General features: G+C 49.2%; 2 long non-coding RNA genes across 3 annotated transcripts; one reads left to right on the forward strand and one right to left on the reverse strand.

The window, feature by feature from the left end:
- Positions 1 to 482: 482 nt before the first annotated feature.
- LOC120890881 (uncharacterized) lies at positions 483 to 4,899 on the reverse strand. 2 transcript variants are annotated; one of them, XR_005735355.2, is made up of 4 exons: positions 4,762 to 4,899; positions 4,386 to 4,480; positions 2,157 to 2,285; positions 483 to 1,615 (listed from the first exon to the last, which is right to left on the reverse strand). It is a non-coding gene; the product is annotated as an uncharacterized LOC120890881 (long non-coding RNA). The 2 variants fall into 2 exon arrangements; XR_013428085.1 differs by having other exon boundaries at positions 4,199 to 4,480.
- Positions 4,858 to 9,708, forward strand: LOC144368280 (uncharacterized). Its single transcript, XR_013428086.1, has 2 exons — positions 4,858 to 6,071; positions 6,170 to 9,708. It is a non-coding gene; the product is annotated as an uncharacterized LOC144368280 (long non-coding RNA).
- Positions 9,709 to 16,991: the final 7,283 nt, after the last annotated feature.

Raw genomic sequence — 16,991 nt, forward strand, 5'->3', positions numbered from 1 at the left:
ACACAGGGGACAGCCTTGGGCACTGGCAGGAGGCCAGGCCTAACCACACCTCCAGGTCCAACCAGCTACGTTTGGACAGACCCTCTCTGGTTGTTTCCACCTCATGTGACCGAAAGCCTTATCATAATAACAGCTGTAAAAATGCCAAACTTTAACCTTATTAAAGTCACACTGTTCTGGTTTGGCAACCCTAATGGGATTTTGCAACTCAGAATCCTCAATCAGAGTTCTTGAACAGCCCCAGGTCTCCTGGGCCTGCCATGGGGGCCTTCAGAGAGGGGAGCCCACCCACAGTCCCATCGCACCCCGGGTCCATCCACGACCCATTCTCAGGGTGGCCATCAAAAAAGCCGCCTATTTGTTACTCATGGAAATGGAGAGAGTTCCACTGTCCTAGACCCCAAGGAGGGTGCCTGAGGGTCCCCGCAGCACTCCCCAGCTGACAGGGTCTTTTCCTCTGGATGAATGAAGCACAGTGGAACTTGTAGCTGTTGTTGTGATGATTAATATGTCAAATCGGTATCACAGGAAAGGAAAGCAGGAGAGTGATATGTGAGGGGGGGGGAGAAGGGAAGGAGAGAGAGAAAGCCAAGCCCAAGAAGGAAAAGGGGAAAGAACAAGGGGAGGGCAGAGAGGTGGGGAGGGTGGCCACACTGGCCCTAACGGGGCTGCATCCAACAGGCCAGAGGGCTGTGGGGGTGTCTCCTGCCCAAGGTCACCTTGGTGGGAACGTGGTTTAGTCGGTTGCTGAGGAGAGGTCTCCCGGGAGCCAGTTAGTAACAGAAGTTTCTGGATGCTGGGGAGTCATGGACCTGACATATTTGAGGAAATGTGTTTTTTTTCCCCCAGAATAAAATGCACAAAAAGACATTTTTGCATCCGGTGTTAGGAGGTTCACTGAGTCCCTAGACCTCCGTAAAAGAACAGAAACAAAAAAGCCTTGTGTTCATCGGATGGTGTTTCCGCAGCTGGGACTGTGTCACCTCTGTTCGCAGCACCTCTGCAACGTGATGCCTTTCCCAAACAAGTTTGGGAAGGTGACAATGGCGTCAGCCACAGCACGCTTCCGCTCTGCTGAGCCTCTGCTCTGTCCTGAGGCCTGACCCTCCTGGCCACCTACAGGCCCACCCCGAAGTAGCTTCTGGGAGAAGGTCCCCTTGCCGACTCCGGGCAATGTAGGTGGCCTAGGTGAAGTCTGTCTGTGCTGTGCGAGAATGCGTTCCGGGGTCATGAGATCATTCCACAGATGGTCCAAGGGATGCCTGGTCAAAATGCCTGGGGGAAAGACATTTGCAGTGCAAAGGAATCCTTCAAAACCAAGGCTCCACCCTCCAGCTAATTATTTCTACCGGGTTGTATTAGAAGTCCTCATTTTCTTTATAATCAGAAATTGGCTCGACGTAAACATCATCGACTATGGAATTCTCTTGTCACTTTCAACAGGATCTGGATTTCCTCTCCTCTTTCTGGGTCTAATCCACACAAGGTGACAGGCCAGCGTAATCAAACTTTACTAAAGCCCCTCGACTCTCCTGTGGATTGTTATACGTGTTGCTTCTCCAATGCAGAAGGGGAAAATCAGGTTCTGTAGGGCCTTCCAAAGGTGACATTATCTCTGGATGGGAAACGGAACGATGATAAACCATGAAGACTGGTTTACATGGTCAGCAGAGGAAAAAGTCTTTTGATAAATCTTACTTTTAGTTATATTTTTAAACGCTTCATTTTGAGATAATTACAATTGTGCAAAACAAATGGCAAAAAAAAAAATCTGAGAGGATAACAGCATCTAAAAGGTGGAAAACTAAAATTGCCACCAGTAAATGAGTGGACAAACAGAATATGGTGCATACATACTATGGGATGTTGTTCAGTCTTAAAAAGGAAGGAAATTCTGATGGATGAACCCCTCAGACATTCAGTGAAGGGAGACAATCCAGTCATAAATCAACAAATATTGTATGATGTCATTTATACGAGATACCTAGAAGAGTCAAATTCAAAGAAATGGAAAGTAGAATGGTGGTTTTCAGGGGTTGGGGGAGAGAGAGTAGGGAGTTGTTTAATGGGTATGGATTTTCAGTCTGGGATGGTAAAAAGTTCTAGAGGTGGAAGGTCAAGTCTGTTGTACCATAATGTAAAGTAATTAATCCCACCTGTTAGTCAGCTTTCCATTACTGCGACAAAATACTAGAAAGAATCAACTTATAAGGCAGAAAGTCTTATTTGGGCTCCCAGACTTCAGAGGTCTTAGTCCATGATCACTGGTTCCATTGCTTTTGGACCTGTGGTAAGGAGCACATGGTGAAGGAAACAGATAAACTCAAGGCGGCCAGGAATCAAAGAGAGAAACAGAAAGGGGCCCAAGTCCCCATGTCCCCTTCAAGGGCACACCCTTAGTCACCTAAATTCCTAAATGTTCCACCACCTCCCAATAGCACTCCAAGCCTTCAACACATGGCTTCTATGGAATACTTGAGATCAAAGTTTTAGCGCCACCAAACTGTGTATGTAAAAAATAATTAAAACAGTAAAATTTATGTTACAGGTATTTTACCACCATAAAAATGGTACAAGGAAGTCCCCACACACTCTTCACCCTGCCACCTTGTATAATGATAGTGCACTATCAAAACCAGGAAATTGATATTGGTACAATTCAAAGCTAATTTGGGCTACTAGTTTTACAGGTACTCTGTGTGTGTGTGTGTGTGTGTGTGTGTGTGTGTGTGTGTGTGGCTTTATACAATTTTATCACCTATGCAGCAGTGCCTAACCACATTTAACATCCCTAATTGCTTCATCACCACAGGGTTTCCTAGTACTGGTCTTCCGTGGCCACACCCAGTGGCCTAATTCCTAATTCCTGTCACTAAGGGGGTTCTTCATCTCCAGAATCTCTGCATTTCAAGAATGCCACAGAGCCGGGTGTAGTGGCCCATGCCTGTAATCCCAGCAGCTCAGGAGCCTGAGGCAGGAGGATCATGAATTGGAGAGCAGCCTCAGCAACTTAGTGAGACGGTGTCTTAAAATAAAAAAAAAATAATAAAAAAAAAAGGGCTTGGGATGTGGCTTAGTGGTAGAGCACCCCTGGGTTCAATCCCCCATACCAAAAAAAAAAAAACAAAAAAAAAACAAGAGAATGAAATCCTACAAAGGAGGCATATCAGGTGGGGGCATATCAGGTGACTTCGACACTGGGATCAGATTAGAGCTTAACTTCATTTTGTGATATAAAACCAGTAAGAGTATTCAGTTTGGTGACTGGTGGGTTTTGTAGCAGCTCTCCTTATACTTTCTGACTTTAAAAATCAAGTTTGTTTCATTCACAGATTGTTTTGTAGAGAGGCATTATTTCATAGAATTTAATGTAGAAAACAAACAAAAATGGAATCCCACAATATGTAGCATGCAATCTTTCGAGACTGGCTCTTTTCATTCAGCATAGTCACCTTCAGATCCACACAAATTGTTGCAAATATCAACCCTTTGTTCCTTTTTGTTGTTAACTGGTAATCAGTGACTTGGATGTAAATTTCCAATTATACCCTTTCATGAAAAATTAACTAAGGAACTCTTCAGTTGTCTGTCTACGTTAGGACCATTGCACAACAGGAGTGACCGTCCCCTGGGCTCACCAGCATATCCTGAACTCCACTCACCTCCCAGAAGCCTTTCTTGAGCGACAGGCTATGTCTCCTTGAAGAAAATGTCCTACAGGGCAAGCTCTCCTGCCATCCTGCCTGCTGAGGTCATCTTGGGGATCCCAGTGGACAGGGGGTGTGATAGGATGGGATTTCTTGGTCCACAGAAATGGAACACTCTCCACCCTCCTCCTTGTGCACCCCAGGAGGCCTCAAGAGGACAGGCAGGTGACCTCTTTAGGGAAGCAGGTAAACTCCAAGAACCATTGTTTTAACTAGGATGTTGTTCCCAATTCTCAGACAGGAGCGTGACTGTTTCCACCTCTCACTATCATCTAAAGCATCCCTGTCGCCCTCCGTGAAGCATAAACTCCAGCCCCTGAGCCCAGCATAGTGCCTGCTACCACCGCCCCTCACCACCACCCCCCCGCCATCCCCCCCCCCCCCCCCCCCCCCCCCGCCAATGTGTGGTGTTGTTGAAGGAGAGGGGCCAAGTTGCAGGGGGCAGTTCACAAAGGCTGACCAAATCAGGCCAGCAAGGTTTCATTTCACACCATTTTCAAAAGCTGCTCCATCAGCTGTTTGACAAAGGTGGGAGTCCGAGTACAGGAGCGGAACAATAATAAAATCATCATCTTCTTCCTCCTCCTCTTTTCCAAATGTGACAGCCCTCCCTCGCCCCAAGGTGCGTCTCCCAGACTGGAAAGAACTCCATGTTCTGGGTGGGGTGGGGCTTCTTACTGAAAAGCAGGTGTTCCGAGAGGTGAAAAGGGCTGGCTGGGTGGAGCTGGAGCTGGAGATGGAGGTGAGGTAGTTCAGGGAGCCTCCTCAGCCACCTAGAAATGAAGGTGCAGAATTAAAGTCCTTCATCCCCTCCCAGGAATAAGGACAGAGGTTCTTACAGCCTTTTCTCCCTTTCTTGCAAGCATACCTACCCTTTGACCCTTGGCCAGGGGCAATCTGAAAGGTTTATATTTCTAGTCAAATAGATGGAAACCCAGAGAGGCCACCACCCAACATCCTTGTCACTGCCCTGAGGCCCCAGATCCTGGGACTTTACCCAACAGCTTGGTAATTCCTGCTCCGAGGAGAATCAGGGGGTGTGGCCAGAACTAACCTGGAAAACATGCAGTTGTAGAGGAGATGCTATGCAAACCTAAGGGTTTGCTCACTGCCCCCGAAGGATCCTGAAGGTGACTGACTGCTCACAGGTGGGCGAGGTGCATCATTTGCTGTGGGGATCATTGCATGGCTCCATAAGGGGTGGGTGAGGAGCCGGCACCAGCACCTCCTCCGTGGGTGCTTCACACCGTTCAGGGTTCCTTGCAGGAACTTACTGAGATGCCAGGTGCTATGGCCTCTTCCAACTCTGGAGATGGAGTAAAGGTCCTTCTTTGACACCAACAAAGATCAAAGCTTTGGAGGTTTTTGTCCTGGACTTAAGTAACCCAGGGTGCCATACATTCTATCCAGTATTTGGTTCCCTCTGCAAACTCTATTTCACAAACTCGGTATTTCGTCAATTAATTCAGTATTCATTGACCATTATCTGGTGGCCAAAAGTAGTTCCAACTTCTGGACTTTGTCTTTCAGGGTAAAAAACTGCACTTCTTAGAAAAAAAAAAAATTCACCAGGTCTTTAGAATCTCTGTCGACACCTTGTGGGTTAATGCAGGCTCAGAAAATCCAAATGTTGGCCAGGAGACTGGAGTCAGCAGGATTTCACCTGCATAGTCAATTTTTACCTAGAATAGTGCTCTGCCTGCATTAACTTGTCACCAGTGGAGTGAAAATATGAACCTACAGAATATGATAAAGTTTGACGTGAGGACTTGTCCGTATACAGAAGATTTAAAACAGAAAGTCCACAAGGAGTCTCCTCTCTCTCTCTCTCTCTCTCTCTCTCTCTCTCTCTCTCTCTCTCTCTCTCTCTCTCTCTCTCTCTCTTTTTTTCCTTGGTACTGGAGCTTGAACCCAGGGCTTCTGAGCATCTAAGACCAAGGCTGTACCACTGAGCTACATCCCCAGCCCCAAGAGTCTGTTTTAAATATCCATTAACTCCTTCCTCGTGGGCTGACAGAAGAGCTGACACCTGCCATGTGGAACATTCTAGGTCTATTCCTGAGCCCCTGGTTGTCATCAGTAAGAGCCATCACCATCCCCTCCAAACTGTGGAGATTTTTCTCCTGGACTTAAATGACCCAGGGCTTCTGTACATTTTCTCTAGGACGATCTCTCCTCTTCCTTCCAGTCAAAGCTTCCGTATTCCCCTCTCACAGTGGCTTCTCGGACCACTTGCTCTTCTTGACCAGGAGGAGGACCGGCCTGAGCAAAGACTCCCGGGCAGGAGGGAGCCTGGCATTCCTAGGGATTGGCGGAAGGCCAGGAAGATAGTGAAAAGTAAAATGAGATAAAGTTGGAGAGCAGGTAAGGACAGCCGGCGCGGAACCCGCTGCCCTTTCTCCCAACATCCTGAGCAGGGAAGAAGAATTTGTGAATTTCTTACACGTGCCTTTGCTCAACAGAGCTTTCTGCCCTCACTGAAGCCACGGCACCGAGTCTGATGGCCCTGAGTGAGGCACTGTGAACAGAAGGAACCATCCAGAGGGATCGGTAGTGACATCAGCAGACAAGTCATGTCACACTGGGGTTTGAGCTACAGAAGGACAGGAGAATGTGCAAGTTCCTGCCGAGAGCCTTGATGTCAAATGGCTCCGGGGAAACTCAGGCTTCCTGGGACCTCTTGAGTCCTGCCCCTCTACTCCCTGGTGGCTGAAGATCCTCTGGTCTGCCGATCCCCTCCTCTGGCCTGCCCTCTTCACCTGCAAGGCCCCACCCTTCCCAGGAACACAGAGTTCTCTGGCCCTGGACTCTGGGAGGGCCTGGACCGTGTCAGGATGTGCTGAGGCAGGTGGGGCGTGCCAGGGGAGGGGAGGAAGGTCAAAGATGGCAAGTGAGGGGGACGAACCAAGAGACGGTGGTAGGGGCTTCCCCTCACACGTGTGGGCTCTTCCTCTGACACAAAGCAAAGGATGCAGATTATGAAATGGAATGAAATCGCATCGTGCCTGTAGAGTTGGGCCAGCCCTGATACATCCACCTGACCTCACTTTGGCCAGCTCCGGGCCTGCAGGTGCAGGCCCGTGTGCCAGGCAGGGAGCGGACACGGACTGGATGAGGAGGTGAGGTAGCCAACCAGCCTATTTGCTAGGGACAGGGATTTCCCCGGATATGGGACTTTCAGGACTAAAATCAGCTCAGCCCTGGACAAACTGGAACAGTAGGTCATCCTCACAGGAACTGACCACCCCAGAGAGACATTAGAGAAAGTTAGTACAGCACCCGAGGCTGGTGGGCACTGACACCCTCCTTAGGACTGGAAATGCCATTCCTGGCACTCAGGCCTCTCCTTGACAGGAGCGCTGGCGCCTGATGGCAGCCTGGCCGAGCATCAGCCTTTAGGATGGGCAAAGGGTTTTGTGGAGATTGTGCTGTCCCGACTGTTGGCTAAGGTGATTCTCATTCTATCAACTGCCAGAGCCTGTCCACTGGGCTCCCGCAGGCAAAGGTCAGCTAAGGACAGGCTGATTAGCTTGCCCCTCCGGGCCTTTCTCTTGGTGACACAGCCTCTGGCTCAGAACAAGGGCCCCTCATTTTTGCAGAAGCACTGATTGTTAAAACCGCGAGAGTGCTGTCCCCTGCTGGCCACAGGGCTGTGTTCAGGGATAAGCTTAGCTGCCCCACTGTGACAGCCTCCTGGAGAGCCCTGGACCACACCTCCACCAGAAAGAAGCTGAGGACCCCCTGAAAGGTATCCTGTGAAGGACACTGCTTTCCAGGGCCAGAACTCTCAGGCCAGCCCTGGGCTTCTAGAATTCCAGTCCCAGTGCTGCACTGGAGCTGGCTCTACTGAAGTCAATGATTAAATATTCAGGAATTTTACAAGCTGCATTGTCAGCTTGGAATTAGTCACGGTGGGAGTATTTACACCATGAAAATTGGCAAATGCTGCAGATTAGAGAGTTTTTCTTAACGTCCAAAGCCCTCTAGCCCATTAGTCAGCACACTATTGTAATGACCCATCAAACTTAAAAAGAGGCAGCCAGGTACAGTGGCCCATGCCTATCATCCTAGAGGCTTGAGAGACTGAGGCAGGAGGATCACGAGTTCAAAGCCAGCCTCAGCAACTGGGTGAGACCCTGTCTCTAAATATGAAAAGGGACTAGGGATGTGGCACAGTGGTTGAGTACACCTGGGTTCAATCCCCAGTACAAAACAAAAGAAAGCAATAGTGCGCATGCTTAGCATATGTGAGGCCCTGGGTTCCATCTCCAGCATGAAAAAAAAAATCTTAAAATATTATCATGTGGGAGACAAAAATTACCACCTGTTAGTAAGGGTGTTCTCAGATAAATCACCAAGTATGTAATTGATTCACAGAGAAGAGATGCATTCTGGTAACAGGGAGATGATATACATTTTAATAAGAGGGAAGTTGTGAGGAAGGAAATTTCTTAAACTTCAGCTCACGTGCAGTTGAGGGCACTGTTTGAGTAACAGCTCTTGTGCTTGCTAACAGTATGCCAATAGGCAAATCCCTTCACCTCTTTAGCTCCCAGGTTTCCTGTCTGCAAGCAGAGGTAATAGGAGTAGTAGTGGTCCAGTTTGTAAGTTCATAAAGGGCAAGAGTCAAGTCTGATTCTAACTGTAAGATCCAAATTGTACCTTCAATTAGATTGTACCTGATTTGGAAGACTCATATTCACAAGAGGCAGACTGCATAGAATCTAGCAAAGTGGTAACAGAAAGTAGGGCTCTTCCAGTGTAAACAGACACAGGACTTAGCATGTGCTTTGCTCCCAAAAGAGGCAAGAGCTTGGTTGTGCAGTGAAGACCCTTGGCAACATTCCTGTAGAACCCAGTGGCCAGTACCCAGGAATATGGCCCTCTCTAAGGCTTTATGCTCGCCTATTAATCTTTAGGTGAATAATTTGGCTTTTTGGTTGCTGAAATCCTCTGAAGAAACTGTCCTGCCTAGTCTCAGAAAGTTGTGAATGAGTTGGCATTGCACTCCTTTGAGTTTTGTTAAACAGTCCACTAAGATTAGATGTGATTGCACAAGACAGAAAACACAAAGTATACATCTATTTGTCTCCCATGTCAACAAAACCCACATGGCAACTCCACAACCACCTTTTGGTTCCTCCGTTCTCAAGGGTTAGTTTTCACTTCACGGTTCGAGGTGGCCACTCAGGTTCCCATCGTCACGGTTGCTTTGTAGTCAGCAGGAAAACCATACTTTCCAAGTCCGACATTTCTGATTACAAATCATTGACCGGATGTAGACTTTACCTAGGTAAAAAAAATGTCTTTATTCCAAACAAGCGTAGGAGTCAAGTACCTACTTAAAAATTAAGGAGTTTTAATAAAATACTGACAGTCTACAATAGTAGGTCAATTTCCCTGAGCACGCTCACTTCCCCATCAGTCCCATCTGGACCATAAGCCCCAGCATGGGAAGATGACTGGATTCCCCTCTGTGACACTCTTTCCTGCCTCCTGCTGGTGGCAGAGACCCCTTCTGTTGACTCTCTAGAACCTTCCAATGTTGAGAGCCACAGCCAAAGGGGCCCCAGCAAACTTCCAGCTGCCAGCTGATGATTGGCTCACAGTGGCCCCAGCAACATCTAGCTGATTGGCTCCTCTGAGATGATGTTCATTGGGCTGTTTCCCTGCCCTTCAGACTGCCAGCTGATGATTGATTGGCTCACAGCAGCCCCAGCAACAGCTAGCTGATTGGCTCCTCTGCGGTGATGCTCATTGGGCTGTTTCCCTGCCCTTTCAGACCACGGAGCTGCTCATTGGGGGACTTCTTTGGCTCCGCCCACACGACCCAGCCAATCGGCCTCAAGAGCAGGAGGATTGTGGGAGGTTGAGAGGCTGGTATGGGGGTGAGAGGCTTGTGGAAGCCGGTGGTAGCAGTTGGGCTCTGAGGGTTTTTTCCTGAGGAGCTGTTTTGTTTGGCATTTGTAGTTCTAAAAATAAAGTTAGTTTCTTTTGACAAGTGGCTCCTGAATTGTGCCCAGCCAGACTGCAGCATTCCAAAGTTTCCCTCCTTGTGGCCATAGCCCTGAACTTCAGACCTCCGTGTCCACTGATCGGGGTCACTGGAGCAATCTCCTTGCGGTTCCTTCTGCCTCTCCTCTTGCTCTCCTTCAAGCCCTCCAGCAGATGGGTTACCTTTCCTAAGGGCCAAGTCCTACCGTGATAAGCCCCTGAGCAGGAACACCAGCCCCCTCTCCAGAAGTCCAAGTTCCTTAGAATTCCAAAGACCATGAACATGAACGGGCCTTTGCTGGCATTTCAAACTAACTCCCTTTGATACTTGAAGTTCCGGTCACAAAGGGCACCTGCCACTCCTTACCTGTGAGGCATGCTCCTCAGCCCCACACACCGCTGTCCTCTGCTTGGTATGGCTTTCCTTTGTCTCAGGTCCCTAACTCCACCCATCTCAGCATAAAGCCTTCTTCCTCCAGGAAGCTTCACCCAGCCTGGGCTGAGTCTTGTCTTCCTGAGTGTTTTCATAGGACTTTATGTTTCTTTTGGGGCTTGGACTACAAGTAGTAGCTTCGAGAGGGTGATCATCCACCAAGCTTGCTTACTCCCAGCATCTGTGCCTGCCACATCAGTGCCATGCCATGGGCTGTGGAAGAACTGGATTGCAGAGAAATGCTTGGGCCCCATGGAAAAGAACCAGTTGGGAATAGGGTATGGATTTGAACAGCTCCTGAGCTGATCACCGGGGCCTCCTGGAATGTGGAAAGTCAAAGTGGCCATTTACACCACACTGGGAGCAAGCATTTGGGCTCCATTTGAATACACAACTGTAGATCCAGGACTTCCACCAAAGTGAAGCCCCTTCTGGGCTTGTGATTGGGGAGCCTACGAGGGGCGGTGGAGTGGTGCTTAGCAAGGACTGCCATCATCTTTCCTTTATTTATTTATTTATTTATTTATTTTTAAGGCTCAAAGTCTGAGTAGTCACGAAAATTAAAGCTTTGGGAAGGGATGTAGGTATTTGAAAGGAAACTTTGAAGCATCTAGAAAAACAATTCATTTTTCAAATGAAGGGCCTCCTTGCCAGAGAAGCAAGGTCATACAAGGTCACACACAAAGTTCACCCAGCCAGATAGAGGATGAGATGGAGACTGTCCTAGTTCCCACTCTGCTTTTCTGTTCAACCACACAGGGTAAAGACACCCTCAATTCCCTATGGTCACATCCGGTTTTGGGGGAATAGATCTTGAAAGTTAAACAGAGATATGTGTGTGGCTGATCTTTATTTTATGTTTCCCATCAAATCATTTTTCGCTTCATAACCAAAGATGGAGAACAGATAGTCTATTCTCAAAGTTCCAATTCTGTATGGCTTTCAATTTTCCCCTTCTCTGCTCATAATTCCTTTACCTGAGGAGGTAATAAAATAGTTTTTTTCTGATATTTGGACCAGATTAAAGATCACTGGGATCGCCCATTTCTCTCCAGTGTGTAACTGACTAGATTTGATTGGAAGAGATAAGACCGTGAGCCATTGAAAGGTCCTTTGTTTGTGGATTACAAGCAGGTCATTCAGTTTATCCCATTCATTATTCCACCCTACTTTTTGAGTTGCAAGGTTAAGGCCCTGGGCAAAATGTTGATGGAAGGGAACATTGAGCACCAGGTTGTCCTGCTTTGGCCTTCATGCCGATCCACTTTCACCTTCCTTAACTGCTGAAGGTTATGGCTATAGCTCATTTCTCCAGTGACTCACTCCAGGAAAAGGACATGTGACAAGAACCTGGCTCTCATGGGACTGCCCGCCAGGGGTGCCAGGACAGAGATGGCATTGTTCAGGGAAGATTCAGGAAGTCAAACATCCGGAGACGGGTGTGCATTGACAACTCACCCCACAGGCTGGAAGAGAACACATTCCCCCCCCCCCCCCCCCCCGCCCCCTGATCAATCTGTGTATTTACTTGAAAAGGGCACTCAGAGGACTTTAGAGTCTTTATTTCCTGGGATCTCCAATTCAGCCTTCCTGATGGTCCAGGAGAGGCAGCAGGGGCCGTTCTTCCTAGAGGTGCTTGCTTGCTGGCACGGGGAATCCTCTCCTCCCTGCTAGTAGCCCTTGGAGAGACACATGATCCCTACTCTCATTTTACAGATGAGGCAATTTAACCACACAGAAGTTAAGTAGCTTACCCAGGCCATCTGGGCTGCTAGATGACAGACCCAGGATTCACACCTGGGGCTGCGTTGACATGGGAGTGTATCTCCAGCATCAGAAGAGGTCCTTGGTTTCTGCCCGCGCCCAGGCTCCCTCTGAGACCAGTGCTACCTCCCAAACACATCTTTGTTCTGACCTCCTCCTCTCCCTCTATCGACTCTTCAAGCCCCACACACAATCCAGTTCCCCCACCAAGACTTCCTGATGAGCCAAGAGAAGGCTCTCATTTTCTCTCACTCTCTTTTTTTTTCTCTCTCTCTCTCCCTCCTGTAATCCTCTCCGCTTGCTTTCCTGACCTAGCCCTTAAAATAGAATATAATCTAGCTCCTCCGAACTTCCAGGAGCACAAGTAACTCCCAAGCACACTCCAGATCCCTCCGGGGCATTGACAATGCTTCTGTTTTACTCTGTGGATTCTGAGCATAATGAAAAATACTAAGCAGTGGCTGGTAAACACAGAGTGAATGATTGACGGGTTGATTCCTAAGAGAGGCCGGTGGGAGTCCTGTGACTCTGTTAAGTGACGAAGCTCACAAAACTCAAGGCAGGTGGCTGTTTCCTTGGCCCACACTTCTGGCTACGGTGTAAAATTCTCTCCCCGAACCTTTCTGGGAGGGGCACTGACCTCACTCAGTGCTGAAACCATGCCCAAGCACCTGCCACCATTAGGGACGACAGAGCAAGAGGGTCAGCTTCGGAGCGTCCCAGACTTTGCGACTGTCTTGTCTGTCCCTTAGTCTTGGGCTCTCATCCTTGGCTTCTTCCCAGGGAGCCATCTCTCAGCCTCATCCCAGACCTAAGTGGTGGCAGTGTAAACACCTGGGTCACCTCCAATCTCCTCTAGTGGCAAATCTGCCTGCACATACTCCCTGTCCCCGACTTCTCCTCCTGCCTCCTGGGATTCTGCTTATTTTCTTCCTTCTTCATTTATTGCCCCTTCTCATTGTGTGGTCGTTGTACCCATCTGGAGATCTTTGAGAATGATGATGTCAGAACACGGGTCCTTTCATGGTGTGTCTGCTGCTCACAGGTGCCCCGGACACACGAGGACCCTGCTTAGTTCACACGGCTTGCTTCTGCTTTCTCCCCAGGTGCTCTTGTCTTTCTTTACAGCCTGACCTGAAGTGTGGAAAGAGCTCTGCTGCTGCATCTTGGGATCGGGAGCTCCATCTGCACCAGGATGCCCGCCTCGGCCCCGTGGGGCAGAGCTTGTGCCTCCTTACCACCCCCCCCCCACTTCACCTAGCTGTGAGAGCCCCCGAAGGGTTATCCTTCTTCTACCTTTGCAGGACTGGGGACAGAACCCAGGGCACTCTACAACTGAGCCACGTCCCCAGCCCTTTATATTTTATTTCTAGGCAGGGTCTTGCTAAGTTGCTAAAGCTGGCCTCAAACTTGCCACCCTCCTGCCTCAGCCTCCCGAGTCACTGGAATAACAGGTGTGTGTCATCGCATCCAACTACCATTTTTTTACCTTGATTCCTGCTGCCTAGTCCTGTGATTGTCACATAGGAGGTGGTCAGTCAATAGTAAATGAAGGTGAGAAGGAATAGCAAATGTTTCCGCTCTGTGAAAACACTCAACACATCCCATCAATCTGACGTTCACAGCTGAGTCACTGAAGCAGGTTCCCTGCCCTAGACCGAGCATTAAGCATGGAAGAGTCCCAGCACCTCCGGGACAAGATGAAGACCAAGACAGGGGAGTGACTTGCTCAAGGTCATACAGAGCGGGAGCAGCGGCTTTGGGCTACACCAGGTCCCTTCTTTTCCTTGCCATAGGCTCCTCCTCAATCAGGCAGGCCTTCAGAGTCAGTGTGATTTGCTCCAAAAAATCCCTGATGATTCAGGCTTTTCTCCCGATTATTTCTAACCAGCGAGGTTTGTGCTAGAGCTGCTCACTCTAAACGCATGTGCATATTCATGAGCAGATGAAGCTAGGACCCCTTAACTCTGGCTGGATTTCCCAGTTGGGCCCCGCAGCTTTTCCCAGTACAACCCAGGGGGGACCTTAGCCTGATGAAGAGCGCTCATGGAAGGCATCCCATCGCCTGTGTTCTGCCTTCTCAGCTGGAGGCCCTGCCGTTCTCTGGCCTCCGCAGGCCAACAGGGCCGTTCTTGCCAGCACCACTCTTGTGGAGCCTATTAGGCTTTTATTGTTGTTTTTAGCAAACAGCTGATGCCTGGCGGAGAATTAAGTGCTTGCTCTTCCCGTTCCATTTGTCTTCTAGTGTGTGTTTTCTCCTTTTTTTTTATTAGCAGGGGCACTTCGTGGAAGACTAGATCTCTGTCACTTAGTGGTTTCATATGTTCCTTCTGTTCATAATCCACCTGGAGTCACAATCTCGTCTCTGTGACAGAACCATTGGTTGCTATGGAAACGAACGGTACCACCGCAGGCTGCAGCCGAGCCTGCGTGCGTGCGTGCGTGCGTGCGCCTGAGAGAAGCTAGAGTGGTGGGGGCATTCCAAAGGCTCGTGGGGGTGGGGCGGACGTGGGGCTAGGGGTCCTGAGCGTGGCTTTTTTATTTTTATTCTTTCTTTCTTATCTGGCCTATTTGTTTTTGGTTGCTTGTTGGTTTGCTTTGAAACAGGGCCAGGCTATACTGCTCAGCCTGGCCTTGAACTTGTGATCCTCTCCCCATGGCCTCTTGGGTAGCTGAAATGACAGGCCTGCTTGAGTGTGGCTTTTTAGACTAGTGGTCAACTTCTCTTAGCCCGCTTGGTCCCCCCGGCGCCTCTTCCTACTGAGAGCTGAGGGTACGTGTGTGTGCACGTGTGTACCCAGACCCCGTAGGAGCACATCTGTTCTGGTTGGTTGTATCTTTCCATAGGCCCCAAGCCAAGCTCAGCGGGCCACAGGTGCCTGTAAATGCTGCACCCTGATACAAATGGGTAAACTCAGACCCACCCCCTGCCTCTCAGGCCTGCTATGAAGACCATCTTGATTTTCCTGCACTGTCTGGCCTGGGCTGAGTGAAGCTAGAGAGAGAGACTCTCACCCTTCTGCTTCTGACAAAGCTCTACAGCCCCAGTCTCATGAAATGAGGGTTTGCATAGTGAATTTTAAGGTCCTTCCTAGCTATATACCCTAACTATGAAGGAGAAGAACAAGCACCCCAGAGATACCTCCCCTGGAACAAAAGATCCCCCCATCTCCCCCCCCCCCACTGCTTATATTGGGGTAGCAATCACCTAAGGAGTCAAAGATTCTCTCTCCAAAACTGTCATTGTCTGCTGGGAAAGGCCCCAACCCAAGCCCAGGCTGTGTGACCCTCCACAAGATGGCGCCTCTGTGTTGGCCACAGCCTGGCCTTAGGCCTGAGGGACACTCATAGGCACAGAGGGGAATCCAAGGCAGGCAGCTCCAAATGCTCCCTCAGCATCTGGGCCAGATGCTCCGTCTTTTCCAAAGACTCTATTTTGGTGAGTTCTTCCCGGGAGAGAGAGAAAACAAAGCTGAAATACCGGAGCCACAGAACAAGCCAGAGGCTCATTAGCACTGGCAGGCTGCAGCTGCCTTCCCCTGACAGCCTTAGTCCCAGATAATAGAGGAACTACTGCAGTCACGGGATCCCCAAAGCACAAGGCACAGGCTTGCAAATGTGTCCCTTTGGCTCTGGCCAGCCCAGACCCAGGCAGTGCACGCTACACCCAGGGGACCTCTTCGTAGCACGCCTACGAGTAAGACAGAAGGGCAGTCACAGGGGAGGAGGTGGGGGAATGCAGCAAGAGGAAGAATGTTCCAGGCTGGCCACAGCTTCTAAATCAGGTCTGGCTAGGGTTGGAGGGAGCTGCATTATGGGAAAGACTGAAAGGTTAATATGAAACCACCTGATATTGAAAAAGAACAATTAGGAAGGTTAGAGGGCTTAATACTCGATCAATGGCCACTGGTGGATAGAGTTTGCAGCTTCCAGGAAAGAATTTGATGCAGAGAAATCTCTTCAGTTGAGCTCTGGGTCTGGCTTTGTTGATAACTTTCTTCTTCCTGGTAACTAAGAACAAAAAGTACTATTCATTCACATAAGATTCATTCCCTCAATAGGGTGTGGTGGCGCATACCTGTAATCTCAGCGGCTCGGGAGGCTGAGGCAGGAGGATCCCAAGTTCAAAGCCAACCTCAGCAACAGTGAGGCGCTAAGCCATTCAATGAGACCCTGTGTCTAAATAAAATTCAAAACAGGGCTGGGGATGTGGCTCAGTGGTGGAGTGCCCCTGAGTTCAATCTCTTGTACCCCCACCAAAAAAAAAAAAAAGACTCATTCTTTCCTCCCTGTTCCTTCCTCTTCTCCTTTCCCTTTCTTCTCTCCCGTTTGGAAACATCTGATTTTCTTCAAGTTCTGGAATGAATTTTAGGAACCCACCTGTGAAGAGGCCTTTCCTCCCACTTTTTTCCCACTGGGAAAAGTTCTTCCTCCATGAGCTCTGTGGTGCCCTTCCAGAGTATTTTGGTCAGCGCTGGTTGGGTTCTTGAAATAGTGCAGAACACTGAATGGTTCCATAGCTCAGTAGCTCTGCCCAGGAGAGAGTTTTCTGAGATAACAGGAGTTAGCCCAGATATAGGGAGCCATGCTGTTGGACTTCCTTCAGTGGCTGAGGATCCTGGGGGGAAGACGGGGGATTCCCATAGTTCCCACATCCAAAACCTCATCAATTCCTCCCTGGGGGTTTTGTAACACAGAGATTCCCAGACCCTGCCCTGGGTCAGCTGAGTGAGAACTTCAGAAGGAGTGTCCTGGGGGTCTGCACAGTCTAAGTGCCTTAGAAATCAGGACCAGCCTGGTTTGGAAACTGCAGGCTCCAGAGGCCCAGGGAAGAAAGGCTAGGCAGGGAATGGCCAGGGTCCCCTCAGACTTTGGACCTTGGCCATTCATGTGACTTCCAGCAAATTTCTTGGGGCAGACATGTGATCCCACTCATTATAAGGATCCCCACCCAGGGCTGGCCACATGTGGTATGTTGAGAAAGATTACTTTGGGACATAAGGCCAGACATGTCAGTCTTGTGTTCAGTGCCCTGCATTTGGATTTCCCTTTCACTCAAATTGACAATCCAAGGTCCTTACCAGGCTTCTGCC

Source organism: Ictidomys tridecemlineatus, chromosome 11, assembly GCF_052094955.1.
Source record: "Ictidomys tridecemlineatus isolate mIctTri1 chromosome 11, mIctTri1.hap1, whole genome shotgun sequence".
In the NCBI taxonomy this organism is placed as follows: Eukaryota; Metazoa; Chordata; class Mammalia; order Rodentia; family Sciuridae; genus Ictidomys; species Ictidomys tridecemlineatus.